The sequence below is a fragment of the Balaenoptera acutorostrata genome, chromosome 13, assembly GCF_949987535.1.
Source record: "Balaenoptera acutorostrata chromosome 13, mBalAcu1.1, whole genome shotgun sequence".
Classification (NCBI taxonomy): domain Eukaryota; kingdom Metazoa; phylum Chordata; class Mammalia; order Artiodactyla; family Balaenopteridae; genus Balaenoptera; species Balaenoptera acutorostrata.
Window position 1 is genome coordinate 67,606,317 of NC_080076.1, and position 21,931 is coordinate 67,628,247.

General features: G+C 45.0%; 1 long non-coding RNA gene across 1 annotated transcript in view; it reads left to right on the top strand.

Annotated features, from left to right (window-relative positions):
• The window catches only part of LOC114235776 (uncharacterized), a 48,644-nt gene that overhangs the window by 21,474 nt on the left and 5,239 nt on the right, over positions 1-21,931 (top strand). The gene's annotated exons all lie outside the window — the stretch shown is intronic.

A 21,931-nucleotide genomic window follows, 5' to 3' on the forward strand; every position in this document is an offset into this window, starting at 1 on the left:
ACTACAAAAGACCCCAAATTGCCAAAGCAATCTTGAGAAAAAAGAATGTAATATTTGATTGTTTAAAATCATGTGCATGGGCTTCCCTGGTTGCGCAGCGGTTAAGAATCCACCTGCCAATGCAGGGGACATGGGTTCGAGCCCTGGTCCGGGAAGATCCCACATGCCGCAGAGCAACTAAGCCCATGCGCCACAACTACTGAGCCTGCGCTCTAGAGCCCGCGTGCCACAACTACTGACGCTCGTGTGCCTAGAGCCCGTGCTCCACAACAAGAGAAGCCACCACAATGAGAAGACTGCGCACCACAACGAAGAGTAGCTCCCGCTCACTACAACTAGAGAAAGCCTGCCTGCAGCAACGAAGACCCAACGTAGCCAAAAATAAATAAATAAAATAAATAAATTTATTTAAAAAAAATCATGTGCATGTATCACCTTTTAATTCTAAAAACTAATGTAAAAAAAGAAGTAAATCATGTTTAGAAAACTTAGTAACATGTCTAAGATCCCACAGCTCCTACTCCATGGCAGCAACTACCAGTTTTATTATAAAATAATAAAAATACTTACAAAGAATCAAATTTTAGCCATCTTTCTGGGTGCTCTAAGGGATGTTGGATATCATCCAACCCCTTCATTTTACAAATGAGATAACAGACTCACAGAGGTGAGGTGGCCACCCCAAGTCAGGCAGCTCATCTGTAGCAGTCCTCCCAATCCAAGGGACAGTATTCAGAGTAGGTCACAGAAGAGGTCTCTTGCTCCTTGACAAAAAGTGGGACTTGTATCCCTCCTGCCCCAAAGGGGATTAAGGAATCTCCCACTTGAGATCTCTCTTGTATGTCCCATGTACTTTTTCTGTCTAGTAGTAGGGAATGGGGCCATTGCACCCTGATAAGAGTGTTTCTGTTTATCTAAAATTATGCAGCAAACCTTCAGGGCCTACCTCAGTTTCTACTTCTAAGAAAATGTCTCTGATTGCCCTAGCACATCCAAATCCCCACTTGATTCTTAATTCTTATAAACATTATTATTTAAAGCATATAATTAGCCGTCAGAATGGTGTGAGACATTTTGTAGCTGTGTCAGTTTATGATTTTATTCTGCCCACTAGTGTAAGCTCCAGGAAGCTGGGAGTTGGTGGTTGATTCCCTGTCATATGTACCCAGTAGATGAGTGATGGTTGATTGGGTTAATTGAGCTGTACTGTTCTGGAAAAAAAAAAAAGCTATGGTATGAGATGTGAGTTCATCAAAGGGTTTCTCTTTGCCGCCCAGCAGAGACGCCTGTTGGATCACAGAACATTGGAATTGATGGAGGTTGCGAGTATCCCTCAGTCAGCAAAACCAAGTATGATCCTTCCTTTATCGTACTTACCTTGGCATTAATGACACCCTCATTTACATGACTGATTACAGTTCATCTTTTCCTCTTTTCCACTGCCACCAGTAGACTTGAAATTCCATGAGAACATGGACCACGTCTGTCTAGATTCACCATCATATCTCTAGCACCAAGCCTGGTAATGTAGTAGGTGCTCAAAAAGTATTTGTTGAAGGAATGGATGAATGAATATATCACCTTGTTTTATAGATGAAGAAACAGAGGCCCAAAGAGGTTGGGCTTCTTAGTGACAAGGCTGGGACAAGAAGTTAGGTCTCCTGCATCCCAAGTGGGTTAGCATCCTTTCTATTGGGTCGGCCAAAAAGTTCGTTTGGGTTTTTCTGTAACATCTGATGGGAAAGCCCGAATGAACCTTTTGGCTGACCTAATATTTTCCTTTGCGTTCTGTCAGTATTGGAATCTAGTCCAACCCTTTTGTTTCCAAATGGGAAACTGAGGCCCAGAGAGGGGAAGGACTCACCCAAGGTCACAGAAGAAGGCACCAGCAGAGCCAGGCCTAGAACTCAGTTCTCCTGACTCCTAAGCTAGTGCTCTTTCTTTGTAAAGGCGTAGAAAAAATAAAGCTGGATCGGGCTTATTGCCAAGCCCCTGTAGGAGGTCACATAGCCGAGCAGCTCTCAGAGTTCCTTGTCTATTCTTAGCTTGAACTTTTAGTGACTCTGGTCTTCAGCAGCCTTTTTCCCCTTTTTCCTTTGCATTTGGTTTTTTGTGTATATGTGGTATGTGTTTTAAATAAATGTTCTACGTGTAGGAAATGGGCTTCAGCACCGTCCTGCTACAGAGGCCCTGAAAAGAATAAACGTGAGAGAGGGGACCTGAGAAAACAATTAGCTTCCCTCCTCTGAAGTGACCCCAGTGCCCCAGAGCCACCCTCTCTGTTGCCTCTCACAACTGCCAACATAAGGCTAAGCTCCTCACACAATAAGAAGGAAATTGCCAGAAAGAATTTACAAGGAGGACTGACTGTTAGTATTAGCCGCTGATGCCTCACGTAGGTGAAGTCCAAAAATTAGCTCTTCTCAAGCTATAGTCCCTTTTCTAACTTCCATGTCAGTTTCCCACCTCCAAGTCATTATCCGTCAGCCACCAAATATGAACTAAAAGCCCATTTCTGCACAAAATTCTAGCCTCTCAAAACCTTTCTCTACTTTGTCAAATACTTGCTCTGAACAGGGATACAACAGAAATTTAAGCAGCTATTGATCTTGGGTTACTTGGAAAGGACCAGAAACACAGAGGATAGAAGGTAAATAATGTTGCAAAAGTATAAAATGACCAATGAGAGCAGCTCTACAAGTTCAAAGGAGGTAGAAGTTGCTTTGGGCTAGGCTAGGTCAAAGAAACCTCAGGGGGTAGTTTGAACCAGGTCTTGTGTTGTTAGTTGTCTGTTGCTGTGTAACAAATTACCTGAAAACTTAGTGGCTTAGAGTAAAAAAAATATCATCTCACAGTTTCTGTGGGTTAAGAATTGGGTCCAGCTTAGCAGGGCGACTCTGGCTCAAGGTCTTTTGTGAGGTTGTGGTCCAGCTCCCAGCCTAAAGTCTCAACAGGACATAGAGGGGAACCCAGTTTCAAGCTCACTGAATTGGTCGTTGGCAGGCCTCAGTCCCTTGTGACACAGGCCTCTCCACACGCTTCTTCAAGCCTTGGTGCTGGCTTCCCCCAGGGTGAGAGATTTAAGAGAGAGCAAGAGTGACCAAGAGAGACACCACAGCCCTTTTGTAACCTAATCTCAGAAGTGATATCCCATCACTTTTGTTCACTCAGTGGAAGCAAGTCACTAGGTTCAGCCCACATACAAGGGTGTGAATACCAAGAGGCAGAGGTCATTGGGAGCCATCTTAGAGGCTGCCTACCACTCCTTGCTGGATGGATAGGATTTAAATACGGTATAGAAAGCATTCCAGGTAGGGAATAAGCGTGAAAGCACAGAGGTTAGAAAGGTTTGACTGGGGTGATTTGGTTGGAGCAAGGCATTTCAGTAGGAGTGTAGGTGGTACCTGGAGAGGTTGTCTGGGCCCAAATTAAACTGGGTTTTCAAATGCCAGGCCACAGAGTTTTATTTCTATCCTCTGGCTCTTGTCTCTATTCTCCCACTCAACTGTAAGCTCTGTAAGTAGAGGAACTATGTCTGCTTTATTCTTAGTATATCTCTGAGATTTACAATAGAAGTTGGCATGTAGTAGGTGATCAAGAAAATTTGCTGAATGAATAAACCTATGAAGTCAGTGTATAGGGAGAATACAGAGTGCCAGATTTGTCATTTTCATTCTGACAGGATTCAACATAATTACTTGTGGAGCTCCTAATCAAGATTTAAACATTGTCCCTTATTTCTAAGGTACCACTATTCAAATTGCATAGCACACAACAAAGAGGAAAGTTGAGCTTTAATTGTGTGCTACATCCTTCCCTTGGACTAAAAGCTCTTTAAACAGCTTATTCTGTTGAGTCTCAGAATCTTGGTACATAGGCAGAAGAAGACAATCTTGGTATCTAAGAGCAGACGAAGATGGTTTCACTCACTCAGCAGTTCAGGGACATAACCCACAAGTAGACTGGGCAAGCTCCTAACACGTGGTCCTGACCACTTGCCATGCTGCCTCCTCCCTTTGCTGGCTTGCTGGAATGCCTCTAGGAACCACTTTTGTGCATTACCCTTCAGTGTGAAGGGAGAATCTGTTCTGGGGAAAGGAGTAAAGGCAGCAAAACTATTAGGTGGAGTGTTAGTTTGCTCAGGCTGCCATAATAAAATGCCACAGCCTGAGGGGCTTAAACAATAGAAACTCATTTCTCATAGTTCTGGAGGCTGGAAGTCCAAGATCAAAGTGTCGGCAAGTTTGGTTTCTCCTGAGGCCTCTCTCTGTGCCTTAGAGGTGGTTGTCCTCCCGCTGTGTCCTCACATGGCCGTTTCTCTGTGTGCATACATCCCTGGTGTCTTTTCCTCATCTTACAAGGACACCAGTCCTATTGGATTAGTACCCCACCCTTATGACCTCACTTAACCTTAATAACCTCTTTAAAGGCCCCATCTCCAAATACAATCACATTGGGGGTTAGGGCTTCCTCATATGAACCTGGGGGGACACAATTCAGTCCATAACAGTGGGCAAGGTTTATTATACATGTGCCTTATATCCTGTCATCCATGTTCTTCTAAAGGAATGATAATCTCCCATTTGCAGAGATGGTGATCAATGATTCTTAAAGATTATTCACAGCCACCATCTCACATGATCTTACAGGAGTCTCCAAGTTAGTAGAGGTAGTATTATCTCTCCTCTACAGAAGAGGAAACCCACCAGGAGGGCTCACAGGTCCCCACAGTCACGAAGTCTAGAAACCGGTTTCCAGATCATGGGCCAGCTCTCCCTATGCCCTGCCTTGGTGTAATCTGCTCTTGACCACTCAGGACCAGCCCCTGCAGCACCGCCACCTAGATTCTAACTGCCCACTTCTTCCTCCTGCCCCCTCCATCAGAACTTACCCCCCTTCAAGGTCCTTACATTTGATTTTCAAAGTGACAATTAGCTGGCTGAAGAAAACTGTCATTAATAATCCATGTTGATTTGTTAGTGTGAGATACTCAGGAGGGATCCTAGCCAAACAGGTTAACAATCTGTGATACTTTATAGCCTGTAAAATATTTTCTTCATATACCATATCTAACTTACTTTCACTCTTAACAGGAATTCTCTAAAGCAGATGCTATTATTATCCATACTTTTTAGACTCAGATAAGGTAGTTAGCCCCAAATCACACAGGTGAGTAGCAGAGTTGGGACTTGAACCAGATACTGTGTGCTCTTTTTACTCTATCTTGCTTCACTGCCCAACTTTACTAGTTAGTTCAGAATAGTATTTTGTTACACTGATGTTTTCCTCTAAATATTCCAATATGTGGCTCTTTCCCTTCCCTGTCTATTCTGTCCTGATCTACCCTCTATTGAGCTCCCACAGGGTTGGGACTTGAGACTCAGCTCTATTCCTGCTTAGCTGGGGTGACCACAAACACATGTGTTCCCTTCTCACTAGACTTTTGTTTCTTCATCTGTGATGAATTTCATTGACTGGGGTCATTTTCCAGTTTTAAGACTGTAATAAACTGATTGTCTTTATCTTCCATTTCATTCATTCTGTAGTTATCGAATATCTGCTATGTGTCAGGCATTGTGCTATGTACTTTTTTCCATTTCTTTTTAAAATAAACTTGGATCTTTGGGTGTGTCCTGCCAACAGAAAACAACAGCAACAAAAGAGAAAACCCAAAAGAATGAAAAATAAAGAAGGAAAAAAAGAAAGAGAACTTCTGCAACAGGTTCTTCCCTCTCCCCCTTCCCCCTGCCCCACCATGCGAATGTGTAGACCTGGGGACCACAGCAGGTTTACAGAATGCAGTATACAATCCACCAGAACAAGACAGACACGGACCCTGCCTTTGGGTGTGTACTTTCTTACATGCCAGGATTGCCCCTTGAAAGCATCTAGTCAAGTACTTTCACAGAAAAGAAAAGTTGAGCCATGTGTATGAGTGACTTATAAAGCAAAGAAAGGGCACAAAGCAAGAAGTGGCAGAGAGGAGATCTGGGAAGCTGGGTCTTTTCATTCCTAGTTTGGGTGTTTTTCTTCCACTCGTATTGTGAGTTCTCCCTTCTCAGCTTGCTAATGAGACTGTGGCCTCTCTGATGGGTGTTTCTGCCTGAGATCTGGCCCTATGCTGCTGCTGATGGTGGTAGCTGACAACAGGACTCATGGGGTCACCATTTCAACATCCTTAAGGAGAAACTCTCCAGTTTCCACTGAAATTTAAGACACAAGAGTATAAGAAACAAAGCCTGATGCTCAGGGTATGAGACAACTCATAAAGAGGGCTTCCTTCTTGTTCTTTTCATGCTGCTGGGGCCAGTCTGTTAGCTACTAGAGGATGGCACAATTTTCTGTCCCACTCACCACATTTCTACTCCCTGCTCTTCTCCAAATTAGGACCTGAAGCAGCTGGCTGTAGATCTAGGCTCTGCTCACTCTGTATTCTCTAGACATTTGCTTAAAAAAGCCTTCACCATTCCTTGCATCTGGTTTCTCAAGGAGACACCCTGAGATTTAGGCCAAGTAACTTACTGAGGAGGCAGTAAGCACTGTGGGATTACCCCCCGTGTTACTTTCCACATGGACGCACCCTCATCCATGTGTTTTTAATAAAACCATGGTGCCTACATGTGGAACACCTGTTTGCACTGCAGGCCCTCAATAAGTGCGAATTTCACCACACTCATTTTTTAAGTTATTTTATCAAAGTTATACAGGCATGTAATTTATGTTCTTTTATTTTTATTATTTTATTTTTTGGCTGCGCTGCGAGGCAGCGTGGGATCTTAGTTCCCCAACCAGGGGTCGAACCTGCGCCCCCTGCAGTGGAAGCATGGAGTCCTAACCACTGGACCTCCAGGGAATTCCCTACAGGCACATAATTTAAAAAGTCAACTTCTACAGTGCTACAAGATTTATTAAGACAAAGAGTGGTCCTCAGCTTCCCTCCACCACCCTACCCCCACTTTTCCTTCTCTAGAGGGACCATTTTCAACTTGTTTAGCTCATTTTTTTACCTATCTATAAATAACATGTTTGTATTGCTGCTTCCTGATTTTTCAGTTCAGGCATTATCTGTTGACTTCCCACCATGGGAGATGAGGATTCAGCTCCCTTTTCTCCACTCACCCCCTCTACACATGTTATACTTCCTATGCCCAATATAGTTCCCAATATAGTTATAGTGTAATTTTGGGTAGATCAGTAATTAGTGCACTTGTCATTATGACAATGTAAACCCCATTCACAGCTAAGCAATGGAGTCAACCATGATTGGTTTTCCTTCCCAACATATCTTTTTGTTTTGATTATCTTGTTTTTTCATGCATTTAGGTTTCTAAGATCTTAGCACTAATTAACCCTAAACCCTGCCAGTTATCCAGATCTCTCAATATGTTCTTGGGACAGTCTCTTGGAGGCTTTCTTCTCTCCTGCTCTGGGGGCACTGCTGCTGTCTCGGGAACCTCTCCCCCATACTGTCATCCAGGGAATTCCGAATTCCCTTGCCTCTTTCCTGTCTTGGATCACCTGTTTCTGGATCCCATGTGTTCTCATTTTTTTGCTTCCTTCCCTCTTTTTGATGACTTATATTTTCTAGAACTTCTGGGAGTGCATGAAAGGGAAATTTTTTGAAACCTTACATGTTGATTAAGTGTAGGGCCCTAGATAAGAGTCACTTGGTAGTGTGGCCCCACTGTCTTCTAGCTTTCAGGACTGCTGTTGAGGCCATGCTTTCTTTGCATGTGGCCTGGTAGGATTTCTTTGTCCCCAGCATTAAGAAATGTCACGAGGACATACCTATTGTGCTGGCCACTTGGTGGCCCTTTCAGTCTGAAAGTTCATGTCCTTTGATTCTGGAGTGTTTTCTTGAATTATTTTATATCCTTCATTGTATTTCTAAAACTCCTGTGATTCAGCTATTGGGATTAATTTCTCATCTGTTCTTTCCTAGTTTCTATCTTTGTCTTTTCATTCTACTCTCTGGGAAATTTCCTCAATCTGTCTTCTAATGCTTTTATTACATTTTTATTTCTGCTGTCGTATTTTTCCTTTCCAAGAGCTCTCACTGGAGACTTTGCCCTAAAAAAGAATCCTTTTTAGTGGAGTTTTAGATATTTTGAAATTAGACACGTGTTTAATCCACCATTTTTACTCAGTATCTCTATATACATTGGCTATTAATTCCTGCCTTCTATTTGAATCAAATCCTTTAAGCTTTTATAATGGTTTCCTATTAGTTAATATATTTGACCCTCACAGCCTAGGATGTGATATCTGGATAGAACCTTGGGATTGTCTAGTTCATTCCTATCAACTTACAGAGAGAATACCCAATTCTCAGAGAGATGAGGTGTCTTCTTGGAAAACACTTGTTTCTGTCAGAACTTACCAGAGGCGTGTGAGATGGATGATTTGGCAGGCACACTGTACTCACGTAGCTTTTTTTTTTTTACTCTTTTCCAAAAAGTGTTATTGAGGTATAACTGACATATAATAAATAAACTGCACATATATAAAGTGTGTGATTTGATAAATTTTGATCCATATATATACACACTTCTGAAACCATCATCATAATCAAGATACTGATCACTACCCAAATTTCCCCATTCCCTTTGTCATTCCTCCCTCCTGCCTCCCCGCAACCTGCCCAGGCAACCACTGATCTGCTTTCTGTCACTGTAGATTACTTTGCATTTGCTAGATATAAATGGAATCATAGAGTGTGATCTATTTTTTTGCCTGGCTTTTTTTACATGTAGTTCTTCTGTGTGCTTTGGAGGCTGCACCTGACTGTCCAGGTCAAAAGGCTTCAGCAGCTCCACCCCCTCTACATCCTTTCTCTTCTGCACGCTTCCCATCTTCCCTCTTAGAGCCCCAGGGCTGCGCTGGCAATCTTCTAGCCTTCTCATCTCCATCCGAGCCTATTGTCAGGAAAGGACCAATTTATTTCATTCACAATGAGGTGACTGATGCGATTTTATATGTATGATTTGTGTGGTTGTACAGAAGACAAAAACTCACATTTGGCTTGTGCCAAAGAAGTAAAGCTCTAATGATGGATTTCCAAGCATGAGCAAATAAGTTTGGAAGAGATTTTTGGACAAAGGCCTCCCCTGAACCTCTGGAAGTACACCCTGTGTAATAGAATCCCAAAAGTAAGACTGACCCTGCCTGCAGACAGGCAGAGTGAATTGAAATCCCCTCTGGTCCCATTCAGAATTTTGGTTTCCTGAAATGTCAGCCATTGAGAAGCTAAGAAAAGAACTAATGTCTTGCTGGCCTTCCTTCCTTTTGGTCTATTTGTCAGAGAAAACAATCCTGTGTAGATAAAAGGTCACTCAGGAGGGCAGGGTTCCTGTGTTTAATCCCTATGTCTCTGGTCTGGGTGAGAGGAGGGCCCCCAGAAGTGGCCACGGGCAGCCAGACCAACGTCTAAGCTGGCAGTGGCCTGAGGATCGCAGTCAGGAGGGCCTGGCAGACCAGCCTGGCTCTGGAGATGCCTTGCCTGTCTCACTTCTCTTCTTACTTGTTTTCACATTTAATCTTTAATTCTTAATTAATTCACATTTAGTTCTTAACAGTACTGTGAAGGAGAATGGGAAATATTTCTACATTTTAAAAATGAGAAGAGAAGTAGCGTAACCTCAACTTCGAAGCATTTCTCAGTGCCAGCCCTGTCCGTGGGGAACCCCAGGCCACTGCCCTTGCCAGGGAACATGGTGGTGTGAAACCTATGGGCAGCAGCAGAGGAGTCAGGGCAGGGAGCCAAGTCCCTGGCCCATACACTCCCTCCACTGCGCTATGTGACCATCTCCCAGGTTTACCAGCGCTCCCCACAGGCCTGTTGGAAAAAGCACAGAGCCTGGGAGGGGAGGGCAAAGGCAGTGATTCCCAAAAGCCTGTGGGAAGGGACCCATCGGACATCTTCCTTGTGAGCAAGAGGCCCAGCTCAGCACAATGCACCTGGTAAGGGAGGGATACACAGGCAGTACCTTGGCTCAATTCAGCATTTGCTGAATACGGACTCTGCCAAGATGGGGCCAGGCATAGTTTCCAACCTCAGGGTCCTTATACGTCTTACTTAAATAGTGGGAAACCTAACAGTGGTGGGTAGAAGGGGAGGAGGTGGAACCAGAAGCCCTCCCTCAGTAACCCAGGAAAGATGTAGTGAAGCCTAGACCAGGAGAAAGGGCACAGGGAAGAGATTTTGAAGACCAACTTGGCTAACTTCAGTATTTTGTCAGGGCTGGCTGGCCCTGCCTCCAGGAACCCTGGACTGCCTGCTAGTCGCCTGTGCCAGAGAGCTGAGTGGCACAGAGGTGACAAGCCAGAGGAGGTGGGGAAAGGGAGTAGAGCTTCCAGAGTCCTGCTTCTGGTATAAGGCCAGCACCCCCCACTCCACTACCATGCTTCACGGCAAAATGCTCTACATCAAATCTCTACAAATTGGAAATCCCATGATCTCTGTAGCAAGAGGGCAGGCATTTATGCATCCTGAGAATAATAAAAAGTTAATAATTTCTCATTTATTTCACACATTTATTGCTTCTTATCCTTTATTTAACTTGATGCTGTTAATGAGGTCATGTGACAGCCAGGCAGAGATTATTGGCATCTGACATGAGAAAACTGAGTCACAGAGAGATTGACTTAACTGAGTCACACGGTGATTGAAAGGTGAAGCTAGATCTAAACACTTCATTAGCTAGAAGTTGTAGCAGCTGAGACCAGGGCTATCCAGGGATGTTGAAAGGATGGAGTGCCCCAGGCTGGGAGGTGGGATAGATTCTGCATTTACCATTCTCTGAGATTCTCTGCAGCCTTACTTGAGGAGTCAGAAGGCTAGAGTTCTGGTTCTGGTTCCGGTTCTGCTCATCTGCCATGTGAAGTTAGCACGACTCAGCCTCTGTGGATCTTGGTTTTCCCATCTGTAATGTCAAGATTAAAGGACTCAGGGATTTGTTGGGCTCAAAGTGAGGGGAAGGACAATAGCCATGAGCACTGGCACATAAGGCAGAAATTCAAGGCTTAGTTTGGAAATTGCTAGATAAATTTAACTTAGAGTACAGAATAAGTGTTGATATGGCGAGTTCATTCATTTTGTCTTCTGTATGACAGTTCCCTGTAGAAACAAACCACAGTTTATGTATCCATTTCACCTCTGAGAGTTGCTTCAGCTTTTTAGTATTGCATTGTAATGAATGTCCGTATGCATGGTTTTATATATATATGTGTGTGTCTTTATTGAAGATTGGGGCCTAGAAGTGGAAAATGATAGGATATTCACATCTCCAACTATACTAGGTATTACATATTTCTGTCTTTTCACATCCCCACCAACACTTTTTATGTAAACTTACAGTTTTTTTTTTGTTTGTTTGTTTTAAAGTGAAGGTACTGGTTATTGCTCATTAAAGGATTTGTATACCTCCATTTTTTTAAAAAAATTAATTTTATTTATTTATTTATGGCTGTGTTGGGTCCTCGTTTCTGTGTGAGGGCTTTCTCTAGTTGCGGCAAGTGGGGGCCACTCTTCATCGCGGTGTGCGGGCGTCTCACCACCGCGGCTTCACTTGTTGCGGAGCACAGGCTCCAGATGCGCAGGCTCAGTAACTGTGGCTCACGGGCCCAGCTGCTCTGCGGCATGTGGGATCTTCCCAGACCAGGGCTCGAACCCGTGTCCCCTGCATTGGCAGGCAGACTCTCAACCACTGCGCCACCAGGGAAGCCCTAAACTTACAGTTTTATAATAGCAAAAATAATACAAATCAGGACCAGCCAAAAGAAGAGATGTATAGGGCAAGGTCTGGGAGGGTCCTAAATTCAAAGCTTCTGTGTTGTCTCCCTGTGGAGTGAGGACACATCACTCTCCTTGCACATCAGTGTATGACAATATGCACTGAGTATGTTAACCAGGGAAGCTCACCCAAACTTTGTTGTCCAGAGTTTTGCTTTTATTGGGGTTTTATTACATAGGCATGATTGATTGGATCACTGGCCATGATGTTGAATTCAATCTCTAGTCCTCCCCCCTCCCTGAAGGTCCCTTAAAGCCCCAACCCTCTAATCACATGAATGGGCCCCATTGACACTTTCAAATGGTTGCCAATTGGCTGACTGTGAATGGCCAGAAAATATATTTTAATTTGCCTTTCCCTAATTACTAGTGAGATTGAATTTTTTTTTAATTTTTAAAACTTTTCAAAAAATTGAATAAAGTTGACATGTAACATTGTGTAAGTTTAGGGTATACAGTGTTACTTTGATACATTTATATATTGTAATATGATTGCCAATGCAACAATATTTATCACATTACATAATGATATTTGTTAAGGCAAATTATTGTCTATATTCATCATATTGTGCATTAGAACTCTGTGGCTTATTTACTACTCATTACATGTTTATACCCTTAAACACCATCAGTCTTACCCTCCCCCCACACACACACGCACACACACACCCATCCCCTGGTACCACCATTTTACTCTGTTTTTTTACAGGTTAAACGTTTTTAGATTCCACATGTAAGTGATATCATACAGTGCTTGTCTTTCTCTGTGTGACTTATCTCACTTAACTCAAGGTCCACCTGTATTACAAATGGCAGGATATTCTCCTTTTCCACTGTGTATATGTACCACATCTTTTTTATCCATTCATCCATTGATGGGCATTTGAGTTGTTTCCATATCTTGGCTATTGTGAATAATGCTGTGATAAACATGGGAGTGCAGATATCTTGTTGAAATCCTGTTTTCATTTCCTTTGGGTATATACCCCGGAGTGGCATTGCTGGATCATATGGTAAATCTATTTTTACTTTTTTGAGGAACCTCCATATTGTTTTCCATAGAGGTTGGACCAATTTACATTCCCACCAATAATGTATAAGGAGATTGAACTTATTTTCACATGTTTATTGATCACTTAGACTTCTTCATCTAAATTGGTTATAACTTCACCCATTTATCTAATAGGTTGTTATTTATTATATATTATTTGTTTACTTTTGGCTGCTTTTGTTCTTTGTTGCTGTGTGTGGCTTTCTCTAGTTGCGGCGAGTGGGGGCTACTCTCTGTTGCGGTGCATGGGCTTCTCAGTGCGGTGGCTTCTCTTGTTGCGGAGCACATGCTCTAGGTGCGTGGGCTTCAGTAGTTGTGGCACACGGGCTCAGTAGTTGTGGCTCGCGGGCTCTAGAGTGCAGGCTCAGTAGTTGTGGCACACAGGCTTAGTTGCTCCGCGGCATGTGGGATCTTCCTGGACCAGGGCTCGAACCTGTGTCCCCTGCATTGGCAGGTGGATTCTTAACCACTGCGCCACCAGGGAAGCCCTCTAATAGGTTGTTTATTTTCATAGGAGTTATATATTATGGACACTAATCCTTTATTGATTATTGATTATATGCACTATAGTTACTTTTTCCTAGATTGTGGCTTTTCTTTGTACTTTTTGAATTTTTTTTGTGGGGAAAAAAAGTTAAAATATTTTAATAAGTCGATTTAGCAGCATTTTCTCTTAAAGCTTTTGCTTTGTGTTTTAAAAAATCCATCTTTCTTCAGAGATCATAAAGATATTTTCTTATGTTTGCTTTTAAAAGAGTTAGTTTTTTTTTTTACCACCTTTATTTTGTTTTCAATTTTATTTTTCCATGAAGAAACTCTGTTGTCTCAGAACCATTTAAGGAACACTCTGTCCTTTTTCTGTGATTTGTAATGTGACCTCTACTATGTAACACATGCCCATACAAGATAAATTTGCTTCTAACCTTTATATCCCATTCACTTTGTCTATTTGCCTGTTTGCCTATTGTAATGACTTGAACTTTATACTTTAGATACGTTAAGGCAAAATTTCACCTTCTTCAAAAGGAAGAAAATTATTTTAGCTCTTCTTGACCCTGCCTTTTTTTTTTCCACATGATTTTTTTTGGATCCAAATTGTCAAATTTCATGGAAACCCTTTTGGGATTTTTAAGGGAATTGTACTTGATATCAAATTAATTTGGGGATAATTTCCAGTTTTATAATATCAACTCTTCCCGTCCATGAACATGGCACGTCTCTTCATCAGTTTGAGTCTTCTCTTTTGTGCATATTTGTTAGATTTATTCTTAGGTACCCTCTAGTTTTTGTTGCTATTGTAAATAATGTATTTGTAAATTACTTCTTATAATAGTTTTTGCTGATATATAGGAATGCTATTGATTATTTATATTGACCATATACCCAGCAGCCTTGATGAACTCTCATTAGTACAATAATCTCTAAAGAAATTTTTTTGAATTTTTCAATACAGACAATTAATGCAAATAATATCACTTTATTTCCTTTCCCAGTCTTGTATCTTTTTCGTGTCTTACTGTGATCTCTCAGACCTTTAGTACAATATTGAATAGCATAGTGGGTTTGGTCTTTACTAGAAAGAGAAGGCTTCTAACATTTCACCACTGAGTATGATGTCTGCTGTAGGTTTTTGAAAAATACTGTTTATTGGATTAAGAAAATACCTTTATATTTCTAGTTTGCTATGAATTTTTAATATGAATGGATGTTGAATTTTTTAATCATTTTCTGTGTCTATTGAGATATGTTTCTTTATTAATATGAATAATATTGATTGATTATCTAATGTTAAGCCACCGTTGCATTCCTGGGATAAACTCTAATGGGTCATGATTTATATTATTTTTATACATTGCTATATATGGTTTGCTAATATTGAGTATTTTATACCTAAATTCATGAATAATATTGGCCTCAAATTTTCCTTTCTCATGCTTTACTTACAGTGTATACAAGTGTAAACAAACTATTTTTATAAGGATTAGAATCATTAGGATTAGAAGGGAATTTAAAGAGCGTCCCATTTGATCTTATTACTTTATAGTAGGAAAAACTGGAACCCAGAGAAAGGAAATAGCCTTTCCAAAATCATACAGAGTTTGTTAGAAACAGAGTTAGGACTAAAGTACTTGGCAGACCACTTTTAGATTTCCAGTTACTTTCCAATTCATGATGTTACTTTATCTTCACAACAGCCTTGCAGGGAGAGTATTGCTTATTGCCCCCATTTATGGATGGGCTGAGGACCAGAGAAATCATGTCATGAATTATGTGACCCAGTAGAGCTGGGACTAGAAGCCAGGCATCTGACTCTAGACCATAGCCCCCTCCCAAGTTTCTTTTGTTCTGTGCCCAACCCCCTGACAGATCCACTTTTTAGCCTGAAAGAAGGGAACCCTGAGACCTGCATCCAAAATTATTATTTTATAAGAGTCCAGCAATATTTTCACAGGCATGTCAAACAAATGGCCCATCTGCAGATAAACCCCAGTGGGCAGGGATGAGGGCTTCATGATCCCTAAGGATGATCTTATCTTGGTGGAGGGATACCCTCAAGGCCAGACTAAGTCCAGGGTCTCTAAGAATGTCCCCTAAAGTGGAAATGGGTCCAAGGCCCCTAAATGGAATCTTTGTTACAGATTCAGAGCACAGGGTCCCTAAGGGCCTGTCCTTAATGTCCCCCACAGAATGGGGGCTTCAGTTTCCCTTCCATCCCCCTCCCCCACCCCCTAACCACCACAACCCCTCCCCCATATCTCTCAGCAAGCTGCTTCCTGCACCAGCGCCCTTGTTTTGCTTGTGCTATTTGTGTCTGCTTCTAACAGCTGGCCCCAGCCTGGCAGCCCCTCGCTCTGAGGATTATCCAATTATCCCATTAGCCCAGCATGTCCTTCCTTCCTCCAGAGCTATTAGCTCCGCATCTCCCTCTCCCTTGCTCCCTCCAAGGGCTGTTCCATAGCTTCCCTTGCTCCTTCCCTAGCCAGGCCTAGGGCTGGGTCAGTCCGCAGTCACACAGACTTGGGGAGCACCAGAGCTGGAAGGGATGTTTTGCATTGCCCCTCTGCTTCATCATTTTGCAGGGAAAGAAGCTTGCCACCATGCTTAAAGTCACATGACCCGTTAGGACTGCAAAGGGCTAAGACCCAGGTCTCTCAACTTCATGGCCATGCTCTTTCCCACCATGTCTGGTCACCACGCCTTATCAAATGCTCACTATGCTTAGCCCTGGGTTGGAGGAGATGCCATTCCCACTCCACTCTCTGGAAATCTATGGTTAGGATTAGAACTTATGGTCTAGGTAGGGAGACAGAACACACACTGGTGAAACCAGCACATTATCCAGGAGCTAAGTCATACCTTAGCAGAAGAGATGTTACCAGAAGTAGGTGACAAACTTCCAGTGCACAGGACAGGCACTAAGTGCTAAAGGAACTGGGAAGAGGGAGAAGAGGCTTCCAGCGGAGGGTTCAGGAGGGCCTCCTGGAGGAGGTGGCTCTTCAGCTGGTTGTGAAGCATGGGATGTGTTGAAAATAGGAGAGATTCAGAGTCAGCATTCCTAGCAGAGGCCTCCCTGAAAGGGAGAGGCAGGGAATGGGTTAGGAGGGAGGAGGGTGGGAGCTGTTCAGTTTGGCTCAGCTGGGGAGGCTGGGGGCGTGGGTGGAGGCAAGGCTGAAGAGCAAAGCTGTGGCCTGACTGCCATTCTAGAGGGAGGCTTGATGTGATATACACTGAACGTTCTGAGCAAGGAGGGGCGTGATCGGAGGTGCTGTGGGAAGGGTAATCTGACTGCAGGGGCTGAATCGATTACGGTAAAAAGAGAAACGCAGAGAGGTTGGTTTGGAGCTTATCCAGGTGGGTGAGAGATGGTGAGGCCTCAGCTAACACCATGACTTTTGGGGGGTTCCTGGGAGTAGGATGGATTGAACAGATTCAGAAGACATCTGGAAAGAGGAATTAGCAGGATACAATAGATTGGACTTGGGGAGATAAGGAAAGGATTAGGGCAGTTAGGAGTGGCAGTGGGAAGTATGGGGGTAGGGAGGAGATGGGTGAGGACCCTCCCATACTTCACCCTCGGGCACTCATTGGGTAGAGTACTTCATAAACTGGCAGTTTGCTTAACCCTGTGCTGCGTGAAACCTTATCTACCCCATGTCCCAGCTCCTCAAGCTTCTCCACCAGATGTCCACATGCTAACCTGATAAATTACACGTTGCCCCCACCAGACAGCAGTGCACTTCAGCTGTCACCACCTGCTGTCACTGCAGGTGGCTCTGGTGGGAAGAATTTTAGGTCTTGGGTATATTCCGTCGATATAGGGCACTGGGCCCTTTTGATTCCTTTCAGTTCACACCTGGTCATCGCCCCTCACCTATACCTATAAACTTGAGTCAGGTGATGGTTTTATTTTGTTTATACTTTGTCATTCCCTCTTCCTTATCACCTATCTTATCCCCCGTTCCTGCTTTGGGCTTCCAGGATCCTGAGACAATTCTGGGCAAGAAAGAAGAGCCATCCTTATCTGGCCTTATGCCCTCGTGGTTCGGGGGAGGCTCCTCAAAGGCTCACAACGGTGCCCAGGCCCCTTGCAGGCCAGTGAGGCCTGAGTGCCCTTGGAGGGGTCTCCATTTGCTGCAGCCTGGTAGCCTCAAACATGAACTATAGTTGTTCCACCAGAGTTGATGTGAGTCCCAGAACTCCTGTAGGTTGTCCTACTAAGCCTAGTTGTGCCCTTTGGGACAGCACATGACAAGCTGCTTCCCTCTTCTGGTCTGCTCACCTGGTGTCATGGCTCTCCCGCAGTCATCTCCAGCCTTCTTTCCTCCAACCGTTTTCAGTTTCTGGTTTGCAGACACACCCCGCCTCCGCCCCCAGTCTTGAGTGCCTTCCTTTGGTTACTTGTTAATCCTGCCAGGTGTCACTGAGAGACTACCTTCTCTGGGTGGGCACGTCTTCATAGGGTACTTCAGTTTGTCGATGATCAGCTGTGGTGTTGGGAACTGAACACCAGCCTCCTGCCTTGAGCCAGGAACTGGATCCTGTGAGCTCTTCCCGCCTGGGGCTCCTGTTAACGGCAATGCAATGCAGCTTGAGGCTGCAGCCATTTCTTTCTCTGGCATTTTGCACAAAGTTGGCCACTGCTGACCTTAGCAACTGAAGTGTTCATTGTCGTGACATGAACTGATGGTAGCTGGGTTCTCTCTTCCCACTTCTCCCTGCACATTTGCTTTTTCAAACTCAGTACAGGACTTTACACTGATCTTTGCTCAGTTTTCTCTTTCCGGCGCTCCTGAGGTCATTTTGAATCCTGATTCTGTCAGCTCAGACATTTATATTATCTTCTCTGTTGCATCTTTGATAAACCTTAACTCCCCTGGACTTGAGATGTTGAATGTATGGGACAGGATTGGGCTGCAGACAGCAAGTGATCCATAGTCTGTGTCCCTTGCCTCATTTGTCAGACAGTGTCCACACCCAGCTCCCAGCCCCACAGACACTAGAGGCTTCCAGGTGCCTGGTTTAAATTCACACTTGCCATGTTTCTTTACCTCATATACCTTCCAAAGTGCTTTCACATTTATTATCTGCTTTATCTAAAAGCAGGCATGGCAGTTCAAAGAGGGGCTTGCCCACAGTCAGAGAAGAAGTCAGTGGCAAGGCTGTTTAAACCTGGTACTGACCCCCATTCAGAGCTCGGCTAAGCAGGGTGGTGGTTTTAGGAGCAAGCAGAGGGATTTTTTGGCATCTCTGAATGAGGCAGGAAAGAGAGTCAAGCTGAAACCGCAGAGGTAGTCATCTGGGGATGACTGCAGAAGGCCTGGCCTGGTCTCTCTAGTCACCCTAAAGATTCTGCAGCAGACAACAGTTGTGATGTATGTTGGGTTCTGGGCCTAAATTTTCCTAAGAGAAAACTACATAATTTTTAAAGTCCCATCTAACATTTCCAAAAATCTGAATCTAAACCAGGTTTTATCCCCCTCACTCTCCTTTCTAAACCAACTAGAAAATGTGGGTGGATTGAGAAAGAACAGAAAAGAAAGATCAAAACTGTGACAACCCTCTGACAACATTTTAACTTGAAAATTGCCTGCAAATGGGTGGCATAATCCTGTGTGGGCAGATGTAAATCAGGCGCACGTCTACTCAGCTCCTTCTCCTTCACATCTCCTAACAAACACCTGGAAAACACAGCCCTGGACTTGACCGTTGGCCTTGGAAGGACTAACTCACTTCAACCTGCCTGATTCCCCAGTTGGGTGAGACCTGCTCCTCCACTGCACTCCCAGAGCCTGTGTCCTGCTGGTGGCCTTACCTCCTGCTGCCCCTATTGGTGGCACCTGTACACCCCGTGCACCCCTGCTCCCTACTGCCCCAGGCCCAGCATCACCAGCAGGTTCTCATTAAGTGGTTGAGAGGAACAACAAGTCAGGAGATGGGACTCCAGTTCTAGTCTGCTCCTTCCTACCCAAGCCCTCTCTGAGAGCTTACTGGTCATTAGGTGCCAGTCCAGAGGCTGATTCTGCAAAATCAATCCCTCTTTCTCCCCCCCACCCCGCCCCTCCCACATACACACACGCTTCCCTGGGCAAGGCAGAGAAGTGTGGATGGTTCTGCACCAAGCCTTTCCTACTGGTGGGAAAAAATTCTTCGCTCAGAGGACACTGGGTCATCACACCTGTCACCTGCCTAGCCTTGTGCTGACACCCTGGCCTGGCCTCTCCCCGAGCCCAGCCCCTCTCCAAGCCTGACTAGTGGCAGGGCAGGGGGGCTTGTGGGGAAGCTCTGCTGAGTTGCCCTTTCTCCTCTGGCAAAAGAAAGGGTGGAGCCAGAGCACCAAGGAAGGTGCCTCTGCACCCAGGCTCTGTGTTTTGTGTGTCCAGCCTTCTCCTTTAAGGCTGTGAGTCATCTGACATTCTCCTGCCCCCCTCCCAGCTCTGCAGCCTGACAGGGGCTATCCCAACAGTGACAGTTACTGCTAATGATGAGTGACAGTGCAGTGAGGGGTGCCTTAGGACAGAGGAGGGGAGGAGAGGGCTGTGGTAATCAGACATTCTGATAGAGTGCTCTCCACTTTTCAGAGCGCTTTTTCATTCCCTGTGGGAGTGACTTGCCTCACAGCAGATCTCAGGTCTCCCCAAGTTCCTTCCCCCCTAACGTAACCTCCCATCAGCAGAGGGGTGTCCCAGCATGCTCAGGAAGCGCTTTGGGAGCTCAGGGGAAGAGTGTTCACCATGGCAGCAGCCCACAGGACTGGCCGGGAGCCTGTGTGACATGACAGGATAGGGGTGCGTTCTAGGCACAGAGTGCCATCCTGATGTGCCTTTATTTAGGCCCTGGGCATCAGGGCAGGCTGCACAGAACCATTCCTACTCCCTAAGCAGTTGGCTTCTGCGAGCCCCCGGGTTCCTGTTTCTCTACCACAGTTGCAAAGAAGGCCCACTTCCAGCTCTGGGTTACCAAGACCCAGCCCAGTAGATCCAGGGGGCAGCCTCTCATTTCCTCTTACTTCCCAGGCTGCCCTGCATCCCTGAGCTGCCTTGGTTTGTCTCCAGAGCTTGTCCCCTGGTCAGTATGTGCAAAACTGAGGCTGGCCCACCCCACCCACCAGGAGCCCAAAGTGTTTTATATAAGTCCTCCCAGAGGAAAGGACCTTAACACAAATGGGGAGGCTTGTAAAGGTAGGGGTCCTGTCTCTCATGGGGCGAGTGATGAGCCAGGATGCGGCCTGAGCCAGGCCTCTGCTCACAGGCTTCCCTGGGGACCCTGGCCACAACCGCCATGGAGAGGGGCTGGGGCCACCACACGGACAGGTTCCGTGATGGAACTCTTGTGCTTGGGACAGGCTTGCATGAGGCATGCGGTCCATCCCCAGCCCTTTGGGAAGAGCAAGGAGAGAGCAGAGGGGCCCTAGGACAGAGCTTTAGGGCTTAGAGCAGCCCTGGTATTGCCCCCGGCAGCTTGGCCCAGGGCAGACATGCGTCTGCAGCCCCAGGGCTGGGCCAGGCCTTATGTCTCACTGCTGCTGCTGCTGCTGCTGTTGAGGTGGACTCTGCCCACATGTATGTTTGTGTGCATACACATGTATTCTCTCATGGTCAGGGAATGACACATGCATCTGTTCGTGCCTGTGTATGTGCACTTACACAGTGGGAGCTTGTACAGGGTGTGTGTGGTGATGGGACACTGGACCCCCTGGGGACCCGAGGAAGCATGATCACTTGGGCCTGGGCTCCAGAGCTGGTCTAGGGGCTGGTCCTGCGAGGGTCTAGGGCTCAGTTGTATCCAAAGTGTTTCCTAAGACCCTGTCCCTGTTCTTCCCCAACCCAAAGCCTGCACCATGTAGCCTAGCACCCAAAGCTCTGTTCCCAAGAGGCCTCAAAAAAGGATGGAGACACGATATTTCTTCTTTACCCACCTTTGTGGTTCTCTTAGTGGCCTCTTCCCACCAATTGGTCATGAGGACTGACAGCATCTGTGCTCTTGGCCGCCTCAGGCACAAACCAGGCCACTGTTCTGCCCTCAGCCCGCAGCAAGCACAGTGTGTAGGAGGGTGGAGGGAGCTGGCGTGGATGGGGTGGGCTGTGCGTTTGTTTCAGTGGTTCTGACCCTGACTGTCCATGAGAACCCCTGGGGAATTGCTGCTGCCTGGGTCCACCCAGCATCTCTGGGGCAAGGGCTCAGGTGTCAGCGCTCTTTAGAGCGTCCTAGGTCTCTTCTGTGCAGCCAGTCTAGAGGACCTCTGATAGATGTGACAGTGAAATATTGCTAAAATAAACCTGTGTTGGTTTAGGGATACTTACATATACATCTGTCTAATAGAAGTATAAAGATGTGCAGTGGAACAAAATGAAACCCAGGAAAGTGGTTGTTTCCAGGTGCATGAAGCAGGGTGATAATATGGGGAAGGGTTGGTTGTCATGTTTCGTTTCTTGAGCAGAGTAGTGGGAACATGGTATTATTTCATATTTTTTGGTTTGGTTGAAATAGTTCATCGTTAAGTTAATGGGGAAAAAAAATCATGGATTTTTTGGTCAGATAAACCTTGGGTTTTAAGTTCACTTCTGCCATTTACTAGCTGTGTGACTGGG